Source organism: Monodelphis domestica, chromosome 2 (genome assembly GCF_027887165.1).
Source record: "Monodelphis domestica isolate mMonDom1 chromosome 2, mMonDom1.pri, whole genome shotgun sequence".
Lineage (NCBI taxonomy): Eukaryota > Metazoa > Chordata > Mammalia > Didelphimorphia > Didelphidae > Monodelphis > Monodelphis domestica.
In genome coordinates, this window is record NC_077228.1 from 108,413,928 (window position 1) to 108,436,969 (window position 23,042).

Here is a 23,042-nt window from a genome sequence, read left to right on the forward strand (position 1 = left end):
CTCACACATCTGACCCCTTCTCTCCACCACCTCAGTATAGGTCTTCTATCACTCCTCACCTAAGTTATTACAATAACTTCCTACTTGTTCACTCCTCCTCACACCTCACCCTACCTTCAGTCCATCCTCTGAGTTGTTTCCAAAATGATCTTCTTTAACTGAGGAACTGACCATGTCATTTCCCTTCTCAAGGAATTTCTGTGGCTCCTATTTCCTCTAGGATCAAATATAAACTGGGTTTTAAAGTCCTTTACCATCTGGTTCCAATCTCTCTCTTCAATTTCACATATATTGTTCTTCTTTTCAAATTCTATGAATCAACCAAAGTGACCTCTCTATTCCTTATATACAACACTCCACTCCCCACCCCCATGGTTTTGAACCATCCATTCTCCATGCATTTTCTTCTCACTTCTTCTTCAAAGAATACCTTACTTTCTTCAAGACACAGTTCAAGCATTACCTTCTCTTTGAGGCTTTAAAAAAATCTTCACCTTCTGTCTTAGTATCAGTTCTTCAATAAATACTTATTGATTGACTATCAAAGATCATATAGGAAGTATATAGTAGAACAGGGACTTGAACTAGGCTTCTCTACTCTAAATCCAGCACTCATCCCATGGCTTCCTGTTATAGAGAACTCCCCAAATCCTTAAATTCAGCAGATGCCTAGCAACCTCTGCTTGCCTCTAATAAAACCCAGGCTCTAAAGAGCTCCTTAGAGGGAAGGATTCTGTCCCAATAGAACGAGGGTTGGACCTCCAGGTTGGAGAATTGTTTCCGGTTTAGCTATTAGGTTTGTGTCAAGATACAGAGGTAAGTAAGTATATTCCTCCACCAACTGCCACTTCTTTCTCACACAGTTCCCAGCCCCAGTTAGTTTCTCAACATTGGGGTAGGGTTCTGGTGGGAAGCAGAGAGTTCAGAGACCTAGAAAAAACCCAATTGATTTGGCTCCTCCTAGGAAGCTTTAACACAGCTCTAGAAATAGTTACATTCCTGATCTCATTCACTTCACTGACCCCCTCAGCAGTAGAAATGATTCCCATATGACCACATTTTACAGATGAGGAAACTGAGGCCCAAGAAAGTTAAATGATTTTCTCAAGATGCCCACAGAAATTTGGTAGTGGGGACAGCTAGGTGGCTCAATCTATAGAGAGCCAGGCTTGGAGATGGGAGTTCAGGATTCAAATCTGGCCTCAAATACTTCCTAGCTGTGTTACCTTGGGCAAGTCACTTAACCCTAACTATCTAGCTCTTATGGCCCTTTTGCCTTGGAACAGATACTTAGTATCAATTTTAAGAGAGAAGATAAGGGTTTAAAACAAGAAAAAGAAAGAAAGTTGGGAGTGGAGGTGGAAACAGAACCCAGGCTTCATTGTCTCAAGAGTTCCTGGTCCTTTAAACTCTGATCTGGTGAAATAAGTATGGCTTAATATTTGTGACAAGCACATGCTTCTGGCAGGATCAACCAAGTAGGGTCCCTAGTAGCACTGGGGGGAAGAATCTGCCACATTTTTATTATAGCTTGGGGTGGGGGGTGCAAAACCCTGAGGCAGCTTGGCTCTCATTGGCTAGAGAGTCAGCCTCAAAGCCAAGACCTGAATCCTTATTGGCTGAGTAATGCTCTGCCAATCATTTAAACTCTCAATCTTCTAAGCAACTCAAAACTGCAGAGAAGCTGCTGACCTGCACTGGTAGGAGTTTCCTCATTTGGGAGTTCCCTATACCGCCAAACCACAGGTCCCAACCCTATCGCTATCCCTGGGGAAAGAGGGCAAGGGGAGTCACCTGCGCGCCTCTCCCCCTTCCCCCCACCTCTTAAACCTAATCCAAAAACGTTCTGCTATCCCTCCCCAAAGGAGAGAATGATTTGTTCTTAATGTTTTCTGGGCTTAAGTGAGCCACTGCCCAGAGAGTTGTCCTCCAAGCTATCGTCAGGGAGTGCACGGAAGCTACTCCCCCCCACCCCTTTATCAGCCATCTGGCCAGCTGATGTGGTCATTAGCAGAGAGCACCGTGTAGGTGCCTAATTAATCGGCCACTAGCGACATGGAAACCTGTTCAAGCGCCCGACACACCTCATCCACCCAGGGATCCGCTTACAGGCAGGTCCCTCCCCCCAGCTTCCTGGAAAGGTCTCTATTGTTTGCGGAGGAGCAGAGGGAAGCAGCCGCTTCTGCCCGGCTCCTTATCTCCTGGCACTCATTTTTCCTAGCCTGTCAGTGGGGCATCAGAAAGGTGGGAATGGGAGCCGAGGAGCGCCCAGAAGAGAATGAGCTCTCTTCTAAAGAGGCGGGGGGGGGGGGGGGTCCTCTTACCTGGACTCCCTAGGGAAGCAAGCACTATGGTCTGGTGTCGTGCCATTCTGGGCTCAGTGCATTGGGAGAAAAGTGCCCACCACTGGACTGCCAAGAAGATGACAGAAGTGGGGGGGCCCGCGGCGGCCAAGTGGGCTCATCTGTGTTCTCCCTGCTTCTGCCTATGGTCTCCCATTCCTCTTTCCTACACTGTACACTCCCTCACCTGTTTTGTTTCACCCTTTAAATAGAATGTTCCACTCGCCCTCGGAAGTCGGGGTGGGAGGAATTCACAGCTCTGGAGAAGCAGGCTTCGAGGAGCGGCGGACTCTTTGGGATCTTTCCACGCACTCTTGTCTATGATAGGTGGAAGACAGTGGACCAAAGAGAGTGCCAGGAGGCAGTCTCTGAGGGATAGGGAAGGTGCTCATTCGGGATCGCCCCCCCACACACACCTGAGAGAGAGCCTGCTCAGAGGGGAAGGAGGGGAGGAAGGACTCCAGCCAGTAGCTCACCTGTCAGCCCATGCTCTCCGATGTCAGAGGCTGAGGCCAGGCCAGGACTAGGGTTGAGAAACAGTTGAGGCCCCCTTCGAAAGTTATTCCTTGAGATTCTGTTTTGTTCTTCTTTCTCAGCCTAGTTAGGACCTTTGATCTCACAAGCTTTGAGCTGTTTACCGGTCCAGAACCTGGGAGATGGGAATGGGACCAGACTGAAGAGATAGTGTCCATTTTGCAAAGGGGTAAACCCAGAGGGGAGGGAAGACCGCATTTTAGGGCGAAGACAAGAGTCAGTGCCTGTCGTTGGCACTTCTCAACAATGTGATCCAAACCTTTCCTAAAACACGTATTCATGGGACTGGACTTGGTGATATCAGGCAGCCAGCTGACACTAGTGCTGGACTTTTCGCCATCATGTGCCTGGCAGTCCTGCCAGTCTGGCATGGCACACTGGTATATACTCTTTCTTTCCACCAACATCAATACAGATCTGTGGGTTCTTATGGGTAGGAATAGGAGACTGATCTCTCCCTTCAAAGGTCAAGCATTGTCCAGTCCTTCTGCATCTACTGGGATTCAGATCAGGTGGAAACAGATTGTGATTACAACAGTACACCATTAGGTTAGATCCCAGGAAGTATTTATAATGAATGATCAAGAGAAATTCTGGAATCGACTTTGGATTTGAAAAAAAATTCTATTCCATCAGAGAGAGTAAGGACAGGGATTTGAACTCCCTCAAAAGTACATAGCCAGTAAGTATATAAAGCAGAACTTGAACCTAGGTCCTTCTGTTTCCAGGTCCAATGCCAAATCTACCAGACCACACTGCTTCTTCATGTCCCAGATTCCATTTATGGCTTCCATCAATATATTCAAGCCTTATAGTGTCTCATGGCTAGAATGTTTGAGAAATGCTAGTTTCAGTGTAGTCCTCCTGGATCCTGTTTTCATTATATCACTCTCTATGTCAAAAATCTTCACCAGCTTCCCACAGCCTAATGGATAAAGTTTTCCTTCTTAACCTGGCATTCAAAGCTCTCTAATTTAACCTCACTTCAACTTCCCAACTTTAGCTCCCATTATTTTCAAAAATGAACCCTCTACTTCAACCAGGATCTCTAAAAATAGCATGGTATAAGGAACAGAGTGCAGGGAGACTCAGAGTCAGAGGTCATATTTGAATTCAGGTCTTTCTGATTCTAAAGCGTCACCTCACCTACCTCCCATCTCCTTCAGAAATGTCCAATCATTCTTCTCCCTTTCTTGACTTCCACCTGCCTATCTTCAGGCTTCTTGCCTGTTGCCTACCCCATTCTTAAAAATTCCTCCTCCCTTTCAAAGTTAAACTTCTAGAAACAAAGTCATCTGTACTAATGGCCTCTGTTTCCTTGCCTCCCTCCTACTCACCTCTCAAACCCTGGCAATCTGACTTCCCATGCAATGAAACTCCTCTCTCCAAGGTAGTTGTTCTCTTAGCTTCTAAATCTCATGGCCTAACCTTGGTTCTACAAATAAATTAGGAAGTGCACCTCTCCTTTAGTCAGAGAGATGGGGGACTAGGGGTGTGAAATATTGCATAAACTGTAAGATGTGGCCAACATGTGGGTTGGTTTTGCTTAATTGTTGGGGGGGTTTTTTTTATCACAAGGAAAGGCTCCCTGTGGAGGAGGACAAGGAAGAGAAATACATTCAGAAATGCTGATGTAAAAACAAAAAAGCCTCTTCTTTGTCTTCATCTACTCAGACAGCTTCAGCTTGACACTAGAGAACAACGTCCCCTCTCTTGACTTCCATAGCATTGCTTTCTCCCTGGTTCTCTTCCTACCTCTCTGAACACATTTCTCCTTAGTGTCCTTTGCTCAGTTATCATCCATCATCTAACTTTGAGGGACTGGAAGGGCTTTTTTCCTGGGTCTCCTCTCTTTGTATTTTCTTGGTGACTTCAGCATTCTTCTGGGTTCAATAACCTCAAAGATGGCTCCCAGATCAATATACCCAGTTCTAATCTCTCCTGACCTACCATCCTGCATTATCAACTATGATGATAGCCATTTTCACCTGAGCATCCTATAAGTATCTTCAATATATCCAAAATGGAACTTACTGTTTTTCCCTTTAATTCACCCATCCTTCAAATTTTCCTATTTCTCTTAGTGATACCAACTTCTTCCTGCCACCTGGGTTTAAAGTCTGGAGATTATCATCCTTGACTCTTCTTTCTCTCTCACCTCCTATATCCAAATAATTGCCAACTCTTGCCCATTCTGCCTCCAAAATGTTTCTCAACTCTCCAAAACTCAACTTTATATCAGGCCCTCACAGCTAACTCTTCTGTACTTGTATCAAAATAGCCTCCTAACTCATGCCCCTGCTTCGACTTTGTCTTTTTTTTTAAAGCCCTTACCTTCTTAGTAACAATTCTAAGACAGAAGGGCAAGGACCAAGCAAGCAGGTTAAGTGACTTGCCTAGGGTCACACAGCTAGGAAGTATCTGAGGTCACATTTGAACTCAGAACCTCTGGATTCCAGGCCTGGTATTCTATCTACTAAGCCACCTAGCTGCCCTGAGATAGTTAAAGTAGAAAGAAATCCTTACTTGATCTCCTTCCTTGTGAGTGAGCTCTCCCTCCTCAAATTATCCTCTATTTGCTTATCTGTTTGCATGTTTCATCTCCCAGGAGAATGAAAGCCCCTTGAGGACAAGGTCTGTTTTTCTTTCTGTCTTTGGATCCCTAGTGATTAACACAGTGCCTAGCTGGTAGGATATGCTTAATAAAAGTTGAATTAAGTTTAATTCAAGCAACCTTAAATGGTTAAGAGCTGAATGGACCTTTAAAAATCATTTAGTTCAATTTCATTTTACAGAAAAGGAAAATTAATTTCAAAGAGGTCTCTTCCTTCAAGAAGAATAGGGAAGATAAGGTATACAATTATCTGCAAAGGCAGTACTTGTTTTGTTTTGAAGCCCTTGCTTTATGTCCTAGTAACACTTCTAAGATAGAAGGGCAGGAGCTAGGCAAATGGGGTTAGTTAACTTGCCCAGGGTCATGAAGCTTAGGCACTTTAACTCTATGGTCTACCTCAATAGCACAGAGGGAAGAGAATGTGTTGTTAAAGGAGCACTGAATTCAGATTCTGAAAACTTGAGAATACTGAGTTTCCTACTTACTAGCAGAGTGATCCTGGAAAAGTCATTTTACCTCATCTTAACTCCTTCATCTATAAAATTAAGATAATACTTCTCTCAGCTGCTAGTGCCTCCTCCCCCTTTGAGATTACCTTCCTCTTCTGCATGTAGCTAGTTGTGATTTACCCACTATCTTTCCCATTTTTTACATGTTGTCTTTTCCATTAGAATGTAATCCCCTAGAAGGCAGGGACCGTGTTTTTGCCTTTCTTTGCATTCCTAGTATTTAGCCCAGTGCCTAGCTCATGGTAAGAACTTAAGAAATGATTGTTGGGAGGCAGTTAGGTGGCTCAGTGGATAGAGAGCTAGTCCTAGAGGTCCTGGGTTCAAATCTTACCTCGGGTACTCCCTAGCCATGTGATACTAGGCAAGTCACTTAACCCCAATTACTTAGCTCTTATTTCTCTTCTGCCTTGGGACTGATACTTAGTATTGATTGTAAGACAAAAGGTAAGGGAAAGAGAAAAAAGAAAGACAGAGAGAGAGGAAAGAAGAAAGAAAGGAAGGAGGAAAAGAAGGAGGGAAGGAAGGAAGGAAGGAAGGAAGGAAGGAAGGAAGGAAGGAAGGAAGGAAGGAAGGAAGGAAGGAAGGAAGGAAGGAAGGAAGGAAGGAAGGGAGGAAGAAATGATTGTTGTCTTGAGTTAACTTGATCTAAAGAAATATAAGTTATTATTATTCCTCATAGCATATATCATACTGACTTACATACAGTAGGTGTTCAATAAATATTTGATTGACTTATTGATGGACAAGATGATATTTCAAGTCCTCGCTTCCAGCCCAGAGTCTATGATCCTTTAGGAGTTGCATCTTTGAAGACTATTTTCCTCATTTGTTGGACCATTAAAGAAAATGTTTGCAAGGACTCCAGAGGCAAGGCCTTGTCTGATCCACTAAAAGACTGGCTCGCCTGATCCCAAACATGAAGGGCAACAGTTGCTATGTTCAGAGGCAAGGCAATAATTGTTCTATCCTTGAAAGAAACCTGAGCCAGGTTTGAGGGGGTAGTTGGCCCCACGAGTCTCTGGGACAACACTCATTCACACAGGAGAGGGATCTGGAAAGCTATGTTGTTGATGGATAGGAGCTTAGTTGTACCCAATCCTCCCCAGCCGGCTCCATGCTTCTAAATGCCAGGATAGAAGAGCAGAGGATCAGGAGAAAGTGGATTCCATGTTTGAGGTCATCCCAGCCAAACCCCCACCCTCCAGTCAAAACTGTACCTAACCCAACCCGAGTCAGACAGAGGGGAGCTTCTCCTCTTCTGAGACTCCATAACCTTCCTTAGTCACAGTTCCCCAGTATTTCCCAGTGCTTCCACCTGGCAAATTCTATCAGTTTTGTAAACTCAATCCTTCCCATTGTGATTTTTAACCCACTTTCTTTTGTTCTACCCTTGACAGGGAGTCCAGTATGAAAAGAAAACCCAGAGGAAAAAGAATGAGACATGAGGTAAGTGTAAAAGATATTGGCCTCTTCCTTACTCCTTTCCCCCATTCAATTCAATTCAACAAGAATTTATTAAGTCTCTACTGTTTGTAAGGTGCTGAAGGAAGTTTAGACTTCCAGGTTTCTATCAGTGGGTAAATCAGGTTAAGTCCAGTGATGAACCTTAAATGGTCAAAGTAGCTTTGACACCTAGCTGCCTCAATCAGCTCTGCTGAGACAGAATCACAAAAGTGATCACATGATACTGTGAGAGGAATCCAGGATAGGGAGGTCTGGGTTTTAGTTGTGGCTTGGGGCAAGGTGATTAAACCTCTCTGGACCTCAGTTTTCTCATCTGTATAATGGGGAAAGTAATATTTGACCTGCAGAGAAACACAGGGATTTTTGTTGAATTGTTTACTGTGAATACTTCACTTTCAATGCTTCTCTTCTAACTGGTGTCTCCTTAGTCAAGAAGCTAATTCATAGTAGAAACAGAATAAAAACATATGATTGATCACATGGTTTGATGGAGATATGATTGGGGATGTAGACTCTAAACAATCACTCTAGTGCAAATATCAACAATATAGAAATAGGTCTTGATCAATGACACATGTAAAATCCAGTGGAATTGCTTGTTGGTTATGGGGGAAGGTAGGAGAAGGGGAAAGAACATGAATCATGGAACCATGGGAAAATATTCTAAATTAATTTCTTAAATAAAATTTTTCAATCTAAAAAAATAAAGAAGCGATTTCATGAGTCATCCCAACCATGATCACTTCATTCCTAGTTTAAATCACTCTCTAGACTTTTCTGCTTTTTTATCCTTATCTTTTGTCTTAGAATCAATATCATGTATTGGTTCCAAGGCAGAAGAACAGTAAGGACAAGGAGAAAGGGGTTAAGGGACTTGCCCAGGATCATACAGCTAGGAAGTGTCTGAGGTCACATTTGAATCCAGGACTTCCCATCTGTAGGTCAGACTCTCTATCTACTAAATCACTAAATTGTCCCTACTTTTCCACTTTCTTACAGGGGCTTGGTTTTCCTTTCAACTCCATGCCCTTTATGAATGAACTTCCTCCACAAGAATGTAAGCTCCTTGAGGCCAGGAACTTTCTTTTTGCTTGTATTTATATCCCCAGTATTTGACACAGTAGCTATCATATGCTTAATAACTGATTTAAGTTTAAAAGTTGGGAAGGCATTTTAGAAAAATAAAAAGCACGATATACATAAAATAATAAAAAGTAAAACAAGCAAAACCAAGAGAAGGGTGTATACAGTAATAGAAATATTATTCAAAGAGTAACTGTGAAATGGCCAAGGTATCTGAGTAATATGAACATTCAAATCAACTAAGAAGGACATATGAAGGAAGATGCTATCTATTTCTAGAGAACTAATAGAAGTATGCATAGAATGGTTAGCTCTTACTGCTCTCTCTCTCTCTCTCTCTCTCTAAATATATATATATATATATATATATATATATATATATATCTGGAAATCTCAAATGGATGGAGGGAAGGAAACATCTCAGAACAGAAAATGTAGAAAAAATTTAAGAAAATCAAATTTAGAAAAAGAATTTTTAAAAGCATGATATAAACATAGTAATAATAAAAACATAATGCTAGTAAACAGTAGATCAAAAATGGGGCTTACCTCAGCTCTAAACTGGGTCCCTTATTGAAATATCCTTCACCACAGTTGAGTCTGGGGAGGGATAAGATAAGGTCTAGCAGAGTCTCATAGTTGGGCCTCCTCCTTAGAAGTTATCAGCAGAACCATCCCAAGATCAGAAGCTACTAGTCCAGATCCTAACCTTTGACACCCCCAGTGAAGCCTTTAACCCCCCTCTATAATTCTCTCAGTATTTGAGCAGAGGATTCAAAGAACCCTAGAGCTGGGAAGGACTATGATAATACATCTCATCCATTCCTCATACTCCAGACAAATCCCAACCATTCCTAACAAATGCAACTCTACATTGCTTTGATAGGATAGATCTTCTTCTCTTGGCTCCTTGGAGAAAGGTCTCTCTTTGTCCAGTTTGCACTCCTGCCCTGGAGCTAATCTTTCTTGATCAACAACTGAGTGATTTTAAGCTTTCTTAGTCTATTATATGTAGTCTGTCCCAGACCAGACTACACCAGTCTTCTCTATACCTCTTATCCAATCATCTACATAGGTCACCTTGCCATCTGAACTGCTGTAACTATCTCTTGCTCTGGTCAGAGTAATAAAATCAATAATATTATTACTTTTGGAAAGGTCATATCCATGGGCTGTCCTATAGACAGGGGTTTGCTGGTAAATATTCAAGAATCAGTTCTCTTTAAAAAAATGCACATAGGACCATTTTGGCAAACCTCTGAGGTGCCTGATGGAGTATGCTGGAGGGGACTGCTCCCCTCCTCCTCTCTACAAACCTGAGGACATTTCTCACACAACCCAGCCCTCTGCTCAGTAGTTCAATAGAAGGGCTTCCTCCCTCTCTTGTCTGGAGTAAGGCAAGGTGGGGCTCACATGCGATATGAGGGTTGCAGTTTGGGCACTTGGTCTCTAAAAAGTTCACCAGCACTGACATAGGGCATACTTACACATTTAATCTGCATTGTTAACATTTTCTCTATTGTTTCCTTAAATCCAAATAATCAACAAAACAATAAATTAAACCCTGATTTGGTTTACTGATTTCTGAGATATAAATGCTCCCTCTGAAAATTTTAACAATGAGGTCTTCTCCAGCACCACCCTCCCTTGCTTTCAATCAATCCAATATCCCCTTGATTCCTCAGACTCAGGCAAAATCCTTTCCTTGACCACACCATTCTCCTTTATTCATAATCTCCACCTTTTCAAAAATATGTTCCTTGAGGGTAAGAGCTATCTCCCTTTTAATTTTTGTATTCTCAGTTCTTAGCAGTGAACAGCCCTTAATAAATGCTTTTCTAAATCATTCATTCATTCATTTATTCATCTTAGTTCTGCATCAGTAAGGAATTCTGAGAACAGTTTTCCTTTACAAAGACCATGTGTTGGGTTTCAAATAAACCCATTTTACAGACTATCTGCACATCTAGCTGCAGAAAGAGTGGCACCAGCATGGGTGGGAGACAAATACAAAAGTGGAAGATTAAATCGAGAGTGTTCTGCTCCAGTTCCCCTTCAAAACCTGCCTTCTATGCAGGAGAGTTAAGTTTATGAGTGGGACAGCCTCACCACTAATAATGCTTCAACTTCAAGCTGGGAGTCATTTTCTATCCACCAGCAGGGTATTGTAAGAAATGACAGATTTAGTTTTCTGTCAATGTTAGTTCAGAGGGCAGAACCCCTAGACTATTATAAAAGCTCTAATAGATTTCTATCCCAGTAATAGATTGTTATAATCTATTTTTACGTTTTAACGACAAGATTAATCAGAGCAATTAAAACAGTAATAATGAATAGAGGACAATAGCTTTTTATTACCTTTTCTCCTAAAAGTTCAAAGTCCTTCCATGTCTCTTACCACACTTAATCTTCCCATTAGGCCAGAAGGATCATCAGGAGAATGGGAAAGTCTCTCCAATATCCTACTTGGGGGTTCTGAGGCTCAAAAAGATTTTATGATGTGCCTAATGTTCACAAAGTGATATGAAGACACCAGACCCCACTGGAGAAGGATAAGAAGATCTCAGAGAAGCAGGAGAGAAGGAAGTTTAAAAAATATGTGCCAGAAGTTCCCCATACCCTGACTTTCAGGACTCAGTCTATTCCTACCTCAACAACTGACTGTTTTCCCCCTAAGACAATGCATTTAATTCACACTCAGCACAAGCCAAACCCAGCTGGTGACTGTCTTGACAGGAAGAAAGAGAGAGAAAAATAAACAATGGAATAGACCAGATGTAATTGTTCATTCTTGGAGCCACCCACAGTCCCCATCAAGCTACAGAAGATTTCCCAACAGAAAGCAAGAATAAGATCTAATCAAAAGCATAAATGCTGCTACATACCCAAATAATTCATGTTGGACAAAGTTTTGTTCCTGCTCTTTGACCTCTGATGGGTCTTGAATGAACTCATTTTACAGAATGCTATCGAGAAGTATTCATTGTTTACAAGGCATATCAGAGTGAGAATTTTTAGTCCTTGCTTTCCTGGTCCCATTCTGAGCCTAGTGAGAATTTCCCAAATGGGATGGCCTCAAGGAGAATGAAGTAAAAGAGAGATAAGGAAGATGGCAACCAGAAGGGGACCACATGGGGGTGGGAGTAGGGTATGGCTGGGGTCATCTCTGGAGAACAAATAAGTACCTGCTGACTATGGACCATTTCATAGGAATGTTTTCATTGTTTGAGTTGAGCTAGCCATGGCAAATGACTCTCCCTCTATATTGGCTCTAACTGAGGCAAGTGGAAACAGGCTAGCCCTCCAGGGACTGCCCTGAGGAATAAATAGACTTGTGGCAGGGTGGAGTTACCTCTGACAAACTGGCTGGACAAATCCATAAAATTTTGACTGACTAATTTGGAGGGATTTAAGTCCTTACTCCCTTTCCTTTCCCTTCTTCCCTCAAAAGTACACAAAGAACAATTTCTGCCCTAAATCTCTTGAGATTATGTTCTATTTTCCCTATAGTTATCCAAATTCATAATGTAGGGTTGCTGTGCAAATAATGAAACCCTGAACCAGTGTTTCTACTATAAACAGAAATAAGCAGGAAGACTTCTCCCCTCCACCAATAACCTTTCACCACCAGAGTCAAAAACATCAACCCAAGACAGAATAAGTAAGGCCTGGGTAGAATGAACCAATATAATACAAATGACAATACTGCCTAAATTAATTTTCCTCTTCGTGCCATACCAATCAAACTATCTAAGATTTACTTTGTAGAACTAGAAAAAAAAAACAACCAAATGTATTCAAAGGAACAAAAGGTCAAAGATGTCAAGGGAATCAATGAAACTAAATGGGAAGGAAAGGGACCTAGTAGTTATAGATCTCAAATTATACTACAAAGCTGTAATTGTCAAAAACAGTTTGTTACTGGGTAAGAAATAGAAAAGTTGATCAGTGGAACAGATTAGCTACACGATATACAGAGCAAATGAATATGTAATCTAGTGTTTGACAAACCCAAAGATTCCAGCTATTGGGGCAAGAACTCGCTGCTCAACAAAACTGTTGGGAAAACTGAAGAGAAGTCTGATAGAAACTAGGTATAGACCAATATCTCACACTGTACACTAAGATAAATTCAAATTGGGTATAGAGGGTGACATCATAAACAAATTAGTAGAGCATGAAAGAAATTGCATATCAGATCCATGGATAAGAGAATTCATGAACCAAACAAGAGATAAAGAGATACATAAGAGGTCAAATGAATCATTTTGATTACATAATGTTAAAAAAGAGTTATACAATAAAAATAATGCAGCTAAAAGTAGAAGAAAAGCAAGAAATATGGAGAGGGGAAATATTTGCAGCCAATGTCTCTGATAAAGGTCTCATTTCTAAGATATATAGGGAACTGAGTCAAATTGACAAGAATAAGAGTCACTGGCTAATTGATAAGTTACCAAAGGATAAGAATTTATTTTTTTAGTGGGAAGAATCCAAAAATATTCTAAATTCCTAATAATTGTAGTAATGCAAATTAAAACAACTCTAAGATACCATCTCATACTAATCAGTATATATATAATAACAAAAAAAGAAAATTACGAATATCAGAGGGGTTATGGGAAAATAGGTACACTAATGTACTACTAGTAAAGTTGTGAACTACTCCAAACATTCTGGAAAGTATTTTGGAAATATGTCCAAAAAGCTATTAAGTTAGGCATACCCTTTGACTCAGCAATATCACTCAAGGAGATCAAAGAAAGAAGAAAAGAACCCATATCTACAAAGAAATTTATACCTCTTTTTGTTGTGGCAAAGAACTGTAAATTGAGAGGGTGCCCATCAAGTGGAAAAATGACTGAACAAGTTATAATATATAGGAATGTGATAGAACACTATTGTGCTTTAAGAAATTATGAAGGGGCAACTATAAGAGGATTCAGAACAGAAAATAAAATAAAATTTATACATTTTTTAAATTATAGAATGAGCAAAGAAATAGATGAGCTCCCCAGGATCCCTGTTGTTTGCTCCTCTGATTAGAAATATAACTCTGGAGCAGACCTGAGAGCTATCTCCTGTCTGGGTGGTAGAGGCACATAATCTTTAAGGGGGTAGGAAGTTCAGTGTCTATAGGAAGGAAAGAAGAAATATGGAATCTTTTAAGGAAGTAAGTTCCTTTATGAATTTTATGGAGTTTCTTTCTAGCCCTAGTTTCTCTCTGAGCTTCAGCCCCAATATATCTAACTGGATATCTTTTAATGCTGGTGCCTTCCTTCTGTGATTAGGGCCAATTTATCCTGGTATCTATATTCTTTGTATATAATTATTTGCATGTAGTTTCTTCCATGAGACAGTGAGATCCTTGAGGACAAGGGCTATGTTTGTGATTTTTGTCGTTTTTATCTCTGATGCTTAGCCAAGTGTCTGGTACACTATAGTCACCTATTAAACGCTTTTTGACTTGACTTGTTGATTTGTAGGCATCTCAACTCAACATGCTCAAAATGGAATTCACTATTATCTTCCCAACCAGCCCGTCTTTTGAATCTCCCTATCACTACCATCAAGTCACAGAAGCTCATGACCTCAGTGTCATCCTTGACTCCTTTCTCTCCCCCACCCCACTTATTGTATCCTCACTCCCAGAACCACCACCTGGCTCAGGCTCTCATCACTTTCTGAACTACTGCAGTAGTTTCTCTATCTCAACTCTCTCCTGACTCCAAGTCACCCAACACACAGATACCAGTTACTTTCCCTAAAGCTAGATCTAACCATTTCACCAACTCCTGTACTTGAATGATTCTGTATTGCCTTGAGGAATAGAGGGGGGGCCTACCTGATCCTGATTACATAGGAATCTGTGGACAAAACACAAAAAGATCTGCCATCAGCCAGGAAGCTACTGGATTGACCAGACAGGAGCCTGGGCTTTGTAAAATAATCAAATGAGCTCTGTCCACAGTGATTTGATTTGGGTCCAGGTTAGGTGCAAGGGGAGTGTTCTCAATTTGGGCCCAGGCAGGAACAACACACTGGAATGCCCAGTTCTTGCCCCAGGGAATATGGCAGATGGAGCTTTATCTGGAGAATAAATAGTTTAACTAGTTTAGGGGACACAAAGCCTGGGTCGACAGTTTAATTTTGCATTAGTGATTTTAATTACCTGTAGTCCTATTCATAATATTTCATCAACTATTCTTCTCCTTTATAAATAAGGCAGTTAGAAAAAGATTCTGGGGCCTTGGTGGTATGCAGAGAAGAGATAAGACTGAATTTGGACTCAAGAGAAACCTTAATTCATACATGGTCCTGGCTCTGACACTTACTGGTCCTGTGACCCTCAGCAAGTCACTGATGGTCATTGTCTGAGCTTGAGTTACTTCATCTGTAAAATGGGGGTGGTGGCAATTATATTACCTATATCATGAGGTTGTTGTGAGTAAAACACATGTACCCTAAGGCTCAATATAACTATGAAGTATGGGGGTAACTAAATGGCTCAGTGGATAGAGAGCCAGGCCTGGAAACAGGAGGTCTTGGGTTCAAATTTGTGTGACCCTGGGCAAATATCTTGTAAGACTCTAGTTGTCTAGCTCTTGCCACAATTCTGCCTTGGAACTGATATTTAGTATTGATTCTGAGACAGACAGTGAAGGTGTTGTTTTTTTTTTTAAGTGAATTATGAGTTGACAGAAAAGGAGATGGAGAAGAGGGGATGACTGATAGAGTGATAACAGTCAGGGTTTGTGGCAGCAGCAGAAGACAAGGACAAGGTAGTTATCAATGATAATAGATGTGCAGAAGATTTTATAGTAAGATCTAACTCCCTTATTTTACAGGAAAGGAAACTGAGGTCCTGGGAGGTGATGGGATAAGTCTCAAATGTGTTGGAGGACACTGGCTCAGACATCACGAAGGTCAAGAGCCTGCCTGAATCTAGGTATCAGAGGCATTGTTGTTCAGTTGTTTCAGGTATGTCTGACTCTCGGTGATCCCAGTTGGGGTGTCTTGGCAAAGATATCAGGGTGGTTTACCATTTCATTCTCCAGCTCATTTTAAAGATGAGGAAACTGAGACAAGTAGGGTCAAGTGACTTGCCCAGGGTCACACAACTAATAAGTGTCTGAGGCCAGATTCTTCATTGAGGCATAGAAATTCATAAAGGAAGAAGTCTTAGACCAAAGAGAAGGGGTCTCCTCATTCTCTCTCCCCCATCTCCTTACCATGGAAGTGGAGAAGTGCTTGATAAAGATGAAGGCTTTATAATTGTGTTATTATCACATCATTTTGTTCATCACTTCTAAGAAGGAATTGAAGCCTAGATACAGTCAGCGGGGCCCACAGCCTGCCCTAGAGGTGTTAAAGCACTCTTGGACAGGTTCCGCTTAGAATAGACTCACCATTCACAGAGAAAATGAGGTATCTGAGATACTAGCTATGCACCCCTGGAGAGGTTGGAAGACTCCTTGCCGACTTTCATCCTGGAAACCAATCAGCAACCTCTCAATTTGGCCTTTCCTCTGGAATTTCCTCCAGGCGGGGGCTCTTGATGCTGTACCAAAGATGGAATGACCTCCCCAAAGCAGACTGGGCACTTCCCCAGAAGTCCAGGTCATTCCTTCCCCGGGAAGGTGTGATCAAGGCAGGTCCCCTCCTCCCCTCCACATATACATGGATCACTTCCCATGGAATGAATCAATGAGTACTCATTATGCAAGGCCCTGCCTATGTTGAATGCCCCTTGGAACCTGGGATAATCAAGAGAAACACATTCCATCAAAACTCTGGGGCTAAACTGTTTGCCCAAAGAACCTGGAATGATGACTTTACACTCTGTAAATCCTGTCTGATCTCTTCTGAAAAGAAACACCAGGCTTGGCATATGCCAGGCAGCTGGAGGGGAGGCACTCAGCAATGGGGCTGGAAAATGTTTCCATGGCTCCGGAGGCTCAGAGGAGGAAAGCCCAGAGCCTAGTCACTCTGGGTCCTAAGTGGGTAAGGCCATTGTTGCAATGCTGAGAAAGGACAGTGTTGGTCAGGGGCCAAGGTTAATACTCTGGCTGCTGGAAAGACCAGTAAAGGAAGCAGGAAGAAACCAGGCAATGAATGACAGGGTGGTCTGAGAGCTGGAGCACCAGATCCGATGAGAAGACTTGGGTTCTCATGTTGGGTTATAGGTATGCTGTCTGAACTGCAGAAAGCCACCTAATTACTCTGTGCCTCAGTTTCTTCATGTGCTAACTGATGTTTATAAAGTGATTTAAGGTATGCAGTGCACTCTCCATACATACTCTCCTCTAAATTTCTTTCCCCATTATTCTTCAGCAGCCTTTTTAACCTGGGGGATCCTTCCACATGGGGCCCCTTCTTCTGAGTAGCTATTCCCCCCTACCCCTGAAAATCTCCATTTTAAGGAAGGATCCCCAGACCATATAGGTTTACTCTTTCATCTCTCTCTCTCTAGATCCCCATTCTTGACTCTCCATACTCTTTTTAGCTCCTTTTATGAGTATCTTTTCACATTAAAATGTAAGCTACTTGAGGGCAGGAATTGAATTCTTTTTGCTTCTACATATATTCCCAATGCTTAGGGCAGTACCTGACATATAAGTGCTTAAGAAATACCAGTTAACTTGACATACAGCATCTGTACAATGGGTAGACCTCTTTCTGCCTTGAATGTCTCCATATGAATGGAGGAAAAAAAGGGCAAACACAAGTCAGGAAATGGCTGCTGGAGAGAGGCTCCCAAAAAGAAAGGGAGTGGGGGAGAGGACATCAGAGGAAGGCCTGAACTCCAATGAGATCTGAGTGACTGCAGTCTACCCATCTCTACTCTGCCTCCTCTGGTTCAGAGTTTTGAGTCATCAGGTTGGAAAAACTGAATTAAGCTTCACATTAAAGATGGAAGAGAATTCTGGAAGCTACAGCTGGGAAAAATAAGGTTTTATTGTTTGTTTTCTTTTGCTGTTGTTTTGACTGTAGCAGGACAGACTCCCCTGACATTAGGACATAAGAGACATAGAACCTATTATCCAAACGGCAGCTAGGTGACTCAGTGGATTGAGAGTCAGGTCTAGAGATGAGAAGTCCTGGGTTCAAAACCTAGTCTCAGCCACTTTCTAGCTGTGTGACCCTGGACAAGTCACTTAATCCCAATTGCCTTGCTCTTACAGCTCTTTTACCTTGGCACCAATATACAGTATTTATTCTAAAATGGAAAGTAAGAGTTTAAAAAAAAAAAACCTATTATCCAAGAAGATGATCAAATCTACAGGCATTTCTTGAACACTGGGAGGTTTGCTTTTCTGAACAATTTTTTAAAACAAGGAAAATGTCCTTTCCAAGTAGTTAGGCTGATCTTTATCCTTACCTTCCAGTCTTCTAGCCATCAATTATACAGACCTTGTCATATCTGTCTACCTGTCATCTTCTGAAGCCACACCCTACCTTCTCCCACCAGAATGATGGTTTCCAAAACTTTCGTGAGTTCAGCAGATCAGCCATCTCCTCTCTTCCAGGGAGCAGAACATGGCCTCACAGGCTAGCCCCTGTACCTGCTCTCTCCCAGGAAAACAGTTGGGATTAGGAGTGGGAGAGGGAGGAAGCAACGCCCTTTCTAATAAAGGGATAGGAAGTAATGTAGGCTAGTTATCTGGTCAGTCTAACTGCGCCTTAGTCCCTTAACCAACTCTTTCTTTTTGGTAGCAGCAAAGGATGATAGGATGGAAAGTGTACGTGACTTGGAATCAGGAGCCCACAGTTCCTATCAGATATTGTGCCTGACATTGTGTGACACTGGGCAAATTACTTGGCCTTGATGTAAAATGGGGATAATAATACTTTGACTATCAACTTCATAGGTGGAGAGAAAAGTGCTTTAGAAATCTTAAAGCCTGAAAATATCCAGAAATTGTAAGGGAAAGGAAATGTAGATTAACCCTTCACTGAGTGGCACAATACTGATTTCTTGATCGAGCCCACCCCCAACCCACCCACTCCTCAGCCACTCCCCTCATCTCTTCATGCCACATACTACTGCCAAAACAACAATTAGCCTCTGCCATAAGGTTTTGCTCAATAAATGTTTGTTCTCTTGAATTATACAATATGGAAATACTTAAATTAAGTGGCATCAAGAAAGAAGGAAACAAGCATTTCTTATACACATACTATGTGCCGTGCAACAAATATATTTATATATATAAAGTATTAATATATATTTTTAAACCCTGACCTGTGTTAGAATCAATACTAAATATTGGTTCCAAGACAAAAGAATGAAAAGGTCCAGGCAATTGGAGCAGCTAGGGCATGTTTGAGGTCACATTTGAACTCAAGACCTCCTGTATCCAGGCCTAGCTCCCTATCCACTGAGCTGTATCCTCTGCACTTAACAAATGTTAACTCATTTGAATCTCACAAGAACCCTGGGAGGTAGGGGATATTATTATCCTCATTTTACAGATAAGAAAAATGAGACAAACAGAGGGAAATAACTAGCCCAGAGTCACACAGCTAGTAAATATCAGAGGTTGGATTTGAACTAAGGTCTTGCTCTCTCTAAACCTAGTTCTCTATCCATTGTGCCATCTAGCTGCCTCTAGTCAGAAATATTACAATAGTATACTCCTACTAGAATTATATATATTTATATATATACATGTATACAAGCATACATATATGTTTTTGTTGTTCAGTCATTAAGTTGTGTTCATCTCTTTGTATGGAATTTTCTTAGCAAAGATAGTGGAGTGGTTTGCCATTTCCTAATCTAGTGAATTAAGGCCAAAAAAAAAAGCGCTAAATGGCTTGCCCTGGGTCACAGAGCTAGAAGTATCTGGGGCCAGATTTGAGCCCAGGACCTCCCTTCTCCAGGCCTAACTCTCAATCCACTGAGCCATCTAGTTGCCCTTCTCCACATATTGGTATCTGCTTTCCAGGGTAATGGCTACGAAAATAGTCGTGGTGGTAGAATCAACACTTGAGAAGGAAAGAGTTACCCCACCAGGAAGAAAAGAGCCTACTCGGCACCCATCAGGCTGTATTTAGTTAAAGTAAAGCATAAAAGAGCTAATAAGCAGCCATGCCCCAAATGTCCCAATGAGGCTTGTGCGCTAGCCTCTCAGAACTGATTTGGATCACTTTGTGAGTCTTTCTTGCTTAGCATTCCCCTTCTGTGGGAGATTAAAACTACTAATTCCATTCTTGAATCATTTATGGACTTTGGAAACCTTTTTTTATTTCCCCAAATGTCAACCTTTCCCTTTCCTGCTGAGGAGGACCCCTAAGAATAGAATCCCAAACCAAATTGTGCCTCCAATCTATAAGGGGAGAGGTTTGAAGCCTCTAGTTCCCCCATGGAGAAGGGCAATTTCAGATCAATTAATCCAGGTTAAACCAAGACAGCAGGTAAAAGACAGAAATTGGCTACAGTCACCAGTCCCTTTGGCCTCAATCTGGTGGTGTCTGGCTAGCTAAAGTCATGTGTATATGTACGTGTATACATGCATCTATGTGTACATAAGTGTGTATACACATAAATATACATGTGTATACATGTGTAATGATATAGACATACACACCCACCCATCTGTATGTATGTATATACACACGTATATAAACTCATATATAAATATGTCAGTCTCTACCTCAAACTATATATCTATCCTCAGTCCAAAATATGAGACTCTTTCCTTATGGGTGGAGATAATGGTCCTTGGAGAGGTGGGTGGAACAGAGTTGGGAAGATCAAGAGTGCTCCAGCCTTTTTCAGCTTTCTTTAGTCTTTGAGTCTCTTCAGGTCTCTTTGGACTCTGAGTATTTCTGGCTTCCAGCTTTGAGAGAGGAGATGGAAGATGCCAGCTCTACTTCTGGTTACTGAAGAAAAAGACTCTGGGAAGAAGCCAACATGAGAGAAGCTGACCACCTCCATTGTGCCCCTATCCTCAGCTTGCTACACTAGAGACTTTGGGAGACTTTTCCTTGGGTGAGATAAAAAACATTTTCTTGGTTGAGTCATTACCTTACTCCCAAATGGGAGAGCTCCTTCACTCTTTATTGTTTGGTATATATTCTCCCAAGAACCTTTTCTCTCATTTCTGTTTTGCTACCAGTTTGGATAAATGGGTTTTTTTTTTCCCATTGCTATGTTTGCTCATTATAAAACTGGTATTAGGTAGGAAGAAGCCAAGCCTTGGATATAAAGATTGAAGCCTTGCTTCCCCTTAAAAATGAACAGCGATAAGATATTAGATAGATAGATGGCCTCTGAAATCCCTTCTAACTCAAGATCAATAATCCCATTTAATTTTCAAAAATAACAGAGTAAAGCTCTTAACATGTTCAGAAAACACAAATACAAAAAAGAATTGGGGACTCAAATAGACCAATAACATTGAATTATTTAAATCTTTTTTAATAACACTAGGATAAAAATAAAATAAAATAACACTAGGCTTTATAAAACAATGGTAAGGATTATGGGTCACAGGATCATAGACATAAAGTTGGGAAGGGCATCAGAGATCACCTGGTCCTCTCCCTTATTTTACAAATGGGAAAGTGGAGGTTGCCAAAGTTGTGAAGTCCAGAATCACAAAGCAAGTGGAAGAGTCAAGATTTGAACCCATGTCTAACTCTGTATCCACTACTTTATCTTGCCCATCTGTTCTCTCTGCCTCTTTCTGATTTCTGTACATGCTTTTCTAAAGTTCTATTGCTTTTTTGGAAAAAAGAACCAAGTCTGATTTTAATGGTCCCCATTGTGTGGAGGTATCTCTGGGTGGTCAAAGGCTATGCTACTTGAAATACCAGCTTTGGCAAGTTCTATCAAGAGGCTTCAAGTATGGGCTGGTGACTGACAATTTGACTGCCATTGAAGGACCAGCCCATCTCTGTGAAGAAATTCCTAGATGGTTTGGCTGTCAAATCTTTCAATTACAGCAGCTTCTGAAGACCATCTCCTGAGAAGAGAGACAGAGGGCTGTGGCAATGCAAAGAATTCCCACACTGACAAAATGGCGAGTATGAAGGGTAGTAAAATGCATATGTATGTGTGTCAATGTAAAATATACATTTATGTATACATACATATGCATGTATATATAAATATATCTATACATCTGTATATATACAGACTCTCTATTAACTTGTAAATCTCCAGCCAAATGTTTCTTCTCCCCACACAGACACACATAGACACACACATTTTAGAGTTTAACAAAATGGAGGCCCAGGAATTGAAATTATTTGCCTGAAGTCACACAGCTAACAGGCATCAGAGGTGGGATTTGATCATAGCTTCATAGAATTGAAGATCTAAAACTAGAAAGAAACCCTCAAAAGCCTTGTTGTCAAATCCAGTCTTACAAGTGAGGAAATCAAGGCCAAAAATAGTTAAGTGATTTGCCCAGTCATACAGCTAGAATGTGTGAGAAGTAGGATTTCAGTCCATATCTTTCCATTATGCCACATAGCTTCCAAGTAAAGTGAATTACAATTTCCCCAAATTCTCTCTTTAATATACCTCTATATTCTGCCTCACTTAAATCCAATTCATGTACTAGCCAAGACATTAGCTATGATGTCATTAGTTCCCTTTGAAAACAAAGGACAAACATTGGCTCCCAATTGCCTATCATATCAAATTCAAACTCCTCTGTTGAGCCTTCCTAGCCATTTTACCTTCTTGATGAACATTTTCAATGTTTCACACTCCTCATTCACCTTATTTCTTTTTTATTTCTTTCTCAGTCCCTAATTTCTTAGACAGGCCATTCCTTCTGTATGGAATGTCATCTCTTCATATCCCCTTCCTCCTCACACTTTATCAGTACCTTTAGTTGCTTCTGCCCTTCTTCTTGGAGAGCTAGAGGGTGGGACAAAGAAACCTCCCATAGCCTCATTTTATACAGGGTTCAGAATCCTAACCATCTCTAAATTTCCCACCAACCACTCTGATTGGTTTTGACTCCACCATCCTCATCACCATCGTTCATCCTCACTGGGTACTCTCAGACACTACTTCCTTTTGTGTACCATCTTCTCTGATTGGATTGTAAACTCTTTGCGGGTAGGGGCTCTCTTTCTTTTCCTTATTTGTAACTCCAGCAGGGAGAGTGACACATGATAGGCACTCATTGTATCACATCCCCTCCTATCTGCTATTTCATATCTATTTCTTCCTTCAAAATCCACATCTGAACAATATTACCTCTAAGAAGCTTCCTTGATGAACCCTACCCAGTCAACTTTGCTCAGTACTTTCTTTCTACATCCCCTTTCTACATCTACAGTACTTTCTATATCCCCATTCCTTCTGCTACAATTAAGTTGAACTCATTTAGATGTTTCCTTTTATAAAATAACTTAATTGTTTTCACATGTGTTTATTCTATCTTGTCCATTAGATAGGGAGCTTCTCCAAGGACCATCTCTTCCATCTTCAGTATTAACATCCGCATTAATCATCATAGCACCTGACAT

At 41.2% G+C, this 23,042-nt stretch overlaps 1 protein-coding gene and 1 long non-coding RNA gene across 3 annotated transcripts in view; one reads left to right on the forward strand and one right to left on the reverse strand.

The window, feature by feature from the left end:
• Nucleotides 1-23,042, reverse strand: part of PLEKHA6 (pleckstrin homology domain containing A6) — a 243,471-nt gene that overhangs the window by 111,672 nt on the left and 108,757 nt on the right. The window lies entirely within an intron of this gene.
• LOC103099402 (uncharacterized) lies at nucleotides 1,656-13,144 on the forward strand. The gene is made up of 3 exons (XR_001627844.2): nucleotides 1,656-1,700; nucleotides 7,397-7,445; nucleotides 10,966-13,144. It is a non-coding gene; the product is annotated as an uncharacterized LOC103099402 (long non-coding RNA).